Raw genomic sequence first — 6,522 nt, forward strand, 5'->3', positions numbered from 1 at the left:
TTCTTCTGGTCTCAGGCTGATGAAGTCTCTGGTTTATGTGGCCCTTTCTGTCTCTTGGGCTAATACTTTCCTTGTGTCTTTGGTGTTCTTCATGCTCCTTTAGTCCAGTTGGTTGGGACCAATTGATGCATCTTAGATGGCCGCTTACAAACTTTTAAGACCCCAGATGCCACTCACCGAAGTAGGATGCAGAAAATTTTCTTAATAAGCTTTGTTATGCAAATTTACCTAGATGTTCCCGGAAAGCATGGTCCCCAGACCCCTACCCCTGCTACTCTGTCCCTCAAAGTGTTTCAGTGTATTCAGGAAATTTCTTAGCTTTGGTTCAGCACAGTTGTGCTGACTTCCCCTGTAGTGTGTGCTGTCCTTCCCTTCACCTAAGATAATTCTTACCTACTTTCTAGTTAGTGAATAACACTCGCCCTCCCTCCCCAACCTGGTAACCATCAAAGAATGTTTTCTTCTGTGTTTAAACCTTTTCTTTAGTTCTTATAATAGTGGTCTTATATAATATTTGTCCTTCTGTGACTGACTAAATTCACTCCGCATAACGAGTTCCAGCTTCCTGCACGTTATGTTTCGCAGCTTCATCATTGTTCTTTATCATTGCGTAGTATTCCATTGTGTGGAGATACCATAATTTGTTTATCCATTCATCTGTTGATGGGTGATATCTGTAATCTTTATGGAGATAGTAGGTGCTCACTAAATGTTTGCTATAATTACCATTTCTGGAAGCATCTGTCCGGTTTTCATTATAAGTTCTTCACTACTCTTAGAATTTTCCAACTTTGTATACGTATGACTATGATTAAAAAAGTAGAACTATTTATTCAAAAAAGTTTCCTTTAGGTTCACAGTGAAATATTTTAGATGATTATCCTTGTAAGATTTGTGTTTACAAATGTACATATGTGCTCCATTCTTCCAAAACTGGGGACCCAGTTTCTGTTCACACACTCATTTTGACCTGAGAGGACTTTGCTGGGATGGTAGTGGGCATGGTGGTCTTGTCATAGCCTTGGTATTCTTCTCCTGCCAGAGTTGGCGAGAGCAGACCATGCTGATGTCACCTTTCTTCAGACAGGGATTCCATCACTCAATCTGTCCATTCCTGTGTTGCTCTGGGAATGAAACCCAAAGGCTCCCTGGGAATCTCAGCTCAGCTGCCCACTTGCCACATGACCTTGGAGAAGTGGCCTTTAGACCTTGGCACAGAGAAATCAAAGTGCTGGGCCCTTCCTGTTGTTCTTCTGTTTGTTTGTTTTAAGATAGCATTTTATTACTAAAGCACGTTTAACCTAAGATATGATCTGACCTCCCAAGCCTTTTTTCAAAAAATTGTGGTAAATATATATGTAAAAAACATGGAAAGCTTCACAGATTTGAGTGTCATCTTTGCACAGGGGCCATGAAAATCTTCTGTCTGTGGTTCTAATTTAGTATATGTGCTACCAAAGTGAGCACTGGGCCCTTTCTCTGTCACACTGCAGAGAAGGGGTGGTGTTGGAAAATTGTTAGTTGGTGCATCTCTGCCTAGTTGAGTGAGGCTCAGCTGGGACGTGGGCTGCTGGGGTGCTTTCTATGTCAAGGCATGGCTTAGGTGAGTCTGCGTCTTCCAGGACTGATACCTGTTGCAGGTGTGTGTACTACATTTCCAGCCTACCGAAGAGTGAACGGGATGACAGGCATATCAGGGAGGCTAACAGAAAAAAGAAAACAATATATAGAAATCGGAATTTAAGACTCAAGATTGTTAATCCAGACAAGAGCTCTCCCCTTTGGGTCTCGGTTTTCCCTTCAGTGAAATGAAGTCTGTGAAAATGATCAGTCATAGAGTTAAATTATCCTTGGCTCTGGGGAGGAAGCTGGCGAGGTCACTGGACACATTCTCACAAGACTTGTCATTCGATGGAACACTTCTTCTCCTCTCCCGATCTAAGCCAGTGGCCGTCAGGGGGGCAGGAGAGCTTTGGTCCTGGGCTTCATCAATCCAATTCATTGAGTGACCACTGTGTGCCCAGCACTGTGCTGGACACTACTATAAACACTGACAATGACTGGAACGTGGCCCTCAGGCTGCCAGAGACAGGGCATTGCCCAAAGTCATGGTAACAATGGCACTGGCTCCCATGAACCAAGTGCTCCAAATGGATAGACCCACAGAATCCTCCAGACAGCTCCATGATGTTGTTGTTGTTGTTGTTAGGTGCCGTCAAGTCGGTTCCGACTCATAGTGACCCTATGCACCACAGAACGAAACACTGCCTGGTCCTGCGCCATGCTCACAATTGGTGTTATGCTTGAGCCCGTTGTTGTAGCCACTGTGTCAATCCATCTTGTTGCGGGTCTTCCTCTATTTCGCTGACCCTGTACTTTACCAAGCATGATGTATATACTGGTAATAACCCCCTTCTTCAGGTGAGAAAACTAAGGTGTTGTACTGAGTTGGAGAGTGTCTCCCCTAAGTTCATGTCCTTCCCAGAACCTCATATTGTGACCTTATTTGTAAATAAGGTCTTTACAGATGTAATTAGTTGAGATGAAGCATACTGGAGCAGGGTGGGCTCTTAATCCAATCTGACTGGGGTCTTTATAAGAGGAGAAGAAACCCATGGAGAGACACAAAGGGAAGACGGCCACGTGAATACAGAGGCAGAGATTGGAGTTATGCTGCCACAAACCAAGGATTGCCTGGGGCTACCAGAAGCTAAAGGAATCAAGGAAGGATCCTCCCCTAGAAGCTTCAGAGGTAGCATGGCCCTGCCAACACCATGAGTTTGGACTTCTATACTCCATAACTTCGAGAGAATAAATTTCTGTTGCTTTATGCCCTCCCAGTTTGTGGAAATTTGTTAAGGCAGCCCTAAAAAACGAATACAAGGACTAATGGACCATGAGTAACATAGCCTCCACCAGACTGAGTTCAGCACAACTAGATGGTGCCTGGCTACCACCACTGACTGCCCTGACAGGGATCACAATAGAGGGTCCCGGACAGAGCTGGAGAAAAATGTAGAAAATTCAAACTCACAAAAAAACACCATACTTACTGGTCTGACAGAGACTGGAGAAACTCTGAGAGTATAGCCTCCCACCCTTTTAACTCACTGCTGAAGTCACTCCTGAGGTTCGCCCTTCAGCCAAAGATTAGACAGGTCTATAAAACAAACAATAGTACACGTAGCTCAACCACGTATATGAGACTAAATGGGCACACCAGCCCAGGGGCAAGGAGGCAAAGGCAGGAAAAGACAGGAAAGCTGGACAAATGGAAATAGGGAACCCAAGGTCGAGAAGGGAAGAGTGTTGACATGTCAAAGTGTTGGCAACCAATGTCACAAAACAATATGTGTATTAATTGTTTAATGAGAAACTAATTTGCTCTGTAAACCTTCACCTAAAGCACAATAAAAAATAAATAGACAAGAAAAGGCAAAAAAATTAATACAGGTGCCAAGAGGTTAAACAATTTGCCCTAACTCACATAACTAGCAAGTGGTGGAGCTGTGATGCAGTTCAGTCTTTCTGACTGTACAGTCTGTCTGGTGTACTAGATATACACCACCTCCTGCCCCTTTTTTTTTTTTTTTTGATTAAAGTAAAATTGTCTTGATTTCATTTAACACAGTTTCAAATGAGGTCTGTGGATAGATGGACATAAGAGAGAGTTCAAATCTCAATGTACAGAACAACCAGAAAAGAAATAATTAGAATGTTCATGCACTGTGAAGAATGTAACCAACGTCGCTGAACACCTTGTGTAGAAATTGTTGAATGGAAACCTAAACTGCCGTGTGAACCTTCACTGAAAATACAATAACATATTTTTTTTTAAAAAAATCAACGTAAAAAGGTTTCCTCTCACACTAGCCCTTAGTAGAGTTTCAAGGCCCCTCCAAATGCTGACATCTAACCTTAGACACTTTGAGATTTTATCTACAGGCCCAGAAAGTACAGACATCATCAGTAAACGAAGACTGTATGTAGGGCCTTGTTACAGTCCCTGCCTCATCCTGAGGGATTTTATGATTGGTTTATTTTCTTTATCTCAAATTTCAATACCATTTTCTTCTTTTTCACCTCCTCCCCTCCCTTCCCCTCCACTTTCTCTTCTTCTCCTTCTGCTGCTGCTTCTTCTCTCCCCCTGCCTCATTCTCTTCTCCTCTTCCTCCTCTTCTCCTTCCTCCTCTTCCTCCTCCTGCTTCCCCTCCCCTTCCCTCCTCCTCCTCCTCCTTCTTCTCGAGATATTTGAAATACTCAGGACCTCTGCTCATTTCTCTTCATACCTTAAAGTGATGGAAGTTGGCAGATCTCCAGTTCCACAATAGTCCAAATGCTCACATGATATCCTTAATGTGATTTATTTAACATTATAATCCCAGGTTTGGCAACCATCCTGGTACTAGCAATAGAGGCTGAAGATATAAATTTTCAAGAGTTGTAGAACTTTCTTCCTATAATGCCAGTCAAGATCACAGATGTAGCTAGGAAAACACAGATGCTACTTGGATCATCAAGAGCTGATAAGCTCCCAGGTGTTTGAAACCACTGGAGGTGGGAGGCTGTCTGCTTTTGCAAAGCCCATGATACCACTGGAAACAACCAGACAACCCATTCTAGATCATTCTGCCAATAAGGGTGTGAGCAGAAGATACTATAGAGAATCCTCAGCCTGTAGATGAAGCAAGTGAGGCTGATGAATGGCATCTTTAAGGTCACACAGCTAGTTAGCAGAAGAGTGAGGACTAGGTCCCAAGTGACTGATTCTGAGTTTCTTTCTGTACAAAAGCAGATGTGGTCAGGGAAGGCCTCACCAAGCAGTAGGAATGAGCTGGGCCTTGAGGGATGGATGGAGTATGGGTGGGCTTCAGAGAAAGATTTCCTAACACGGCTTTAGTCTCCTTTATGGCTTTCCCAACTAAACTGTTAGCTCCTTGAAGGTAGTATGATGGTTAAGGTTATGTGTCAACTTGTCTAGGCCATGATTCTCAGTGGTTTGGCAGATATTATGTAATCATCTTTCATTTTGTGATCTGAGTGAGCAGCCAATCAGTTGAAAGGATAATTTCCTTGGGGATGTGGCCTGCATCCAAAATATATGGATGTTCTGGCAAAGTTCACCCTGTCTCGATCCTGCATCCGACTCATTGTCCTCTGACCTCCAGTTCTTGGGTCGTGAGCCAGCAGCCTGCTGTCTGACCTGCAGATTTTGGAATTCACCAGCTCCCGCAAACCCATGAGCCAGCAGCCTGACCTGCTGATTTTGGGTTCATCAGCCCCTACAACCAAATGAGTCAAGAGAAGCTGCTAGCCTGATGCCTAATCCATGGAATTTGGGACTTGCCAGCCTCCACAACTTCATGAGCCATTTCCTTGAAATGAATCTCTTTCTGTATATTTATATATACGCTTCCCTTGTTTTGCTCCTCTAGAGAACCCAGCCTAAGACTGGTAAGCACTTGTCACCTCTGCCTTTTGCCCCCTTACAGAGCTCCTAGTGTGGTGCTGGTACAAAGGGGCTGTTGAGGAGATGGGTAAGACTCACTCCTGTATATCCTCTCCAGAGACCTGACTCCTTGTTTATAAGCCTTTTGTGAGAGCATCTGGCACTGAGTAGAAAATCAGCTTTCTGCCTTTATTCTTTACTTCCTACAATGACACTTTTGAGAATGTGTGCCCAACCCATGATGTCCCCACCAGACCCCAAGCTGTCTGTGGCTGAGTGACACAGGAGTGGGCCCCTGACTCAAACTAGACCCATTAGTGTCTCTCTCCCAGGAATTTGGAACTGTGACCTAGAGGGGTTCTGTGGCCTCCTCTGATGAGTTGAACTGAGGCGCTGATAGCTCAGCAACTGAGAGGCATCCATCTTCATAGACACAGAGAAGGCCAGTGTGAGAGAAAGAGGATGATGAAGCAGATGCTGAGAGGCAGCAGCAATGAGAAACCCCTAGGCCCCAGAGAGAACTGCTGAGAAGCCAGCTGCCCCTGTTCCTGGTTCCCGTGCCTGGGGAGGCCCCTGCCCAGAGAGGCCATTATCTTGTTAGAAGGTCCCTCCTCCAGTCCCACGAGAAGAACGGTTTGTTGCCTGGAACCCTACTGTATTCTGATGTTATCAAGTTTCTGCAGAAGGAGCTCACTCAGCCAGGTCTCTGACTGAGCTACCAGGGGAAGTCCTTGGTTATGCTCTGTGCTGGAGGAACCACAGTCCGGAAAGAGGGGATGTTATTGAAGAGGAACTTTCTTCTCTTTCTTGAAGGGAGACCCTTGACCTGGTGGTCACGGTTTGACACAACCCCGGAAGGAATGGGACTCTAGACTCTGGGGAAGACATTAATTCTTTTATACAAAGGTTTTTAGTCAGAAGTCCTTATAGGCGCTGTGAATGGGAAAGAGGTAACACCAGTGGTCACTTCATTCCTAGGCATTGTGCTAAGTATGGGTGAACAGAGGTGGAATAAGACACTCCTGCCTCCTGTTAGTGAGTGAGATGAACACATGACTGTAGTTTCACTGCAA

The 6,522-nt window shown here is 44.6% G+C and overlaps 1 non-coding gene across 1 annotated transcript; it reads right to left on the minus strand.

Moving 5' to 3' along the window:
• Positions 1 to 1,361: 1,361 nt before the first annotated feature.
• LOC111819515 (U6 spliceosomal RNA) lies at positions 1,362 to 1,467 on the minus strand. The gene has a single exon (XR_002823123.1). It is a non-coding gene; the product is annotated as a U6 spliceosomal RNA (small nuclear RNA).
• Between the last annotated feature and the right edge of the window lie 5,055 nt (positions 1,468 to 6,522).

The sequence above is a fragment of the Trichechus manatus genome, unplaced genomic scaffold, assembly GCF_000243295.1.
Source record: "Trichechus manatus latirostris isolate Lorelei unplaced genomic scaffold, TriManLat1.0 scaffold00010, whole genome shotgun sequence".
In the NCBI taxonomy this organism is placed as follows: domain Eukaryota; kingdom Metazoa; phylum Chordata; class Mammalia; order Sirenia; family Trichechidae; genus Trichechus; species Trichechus manatus.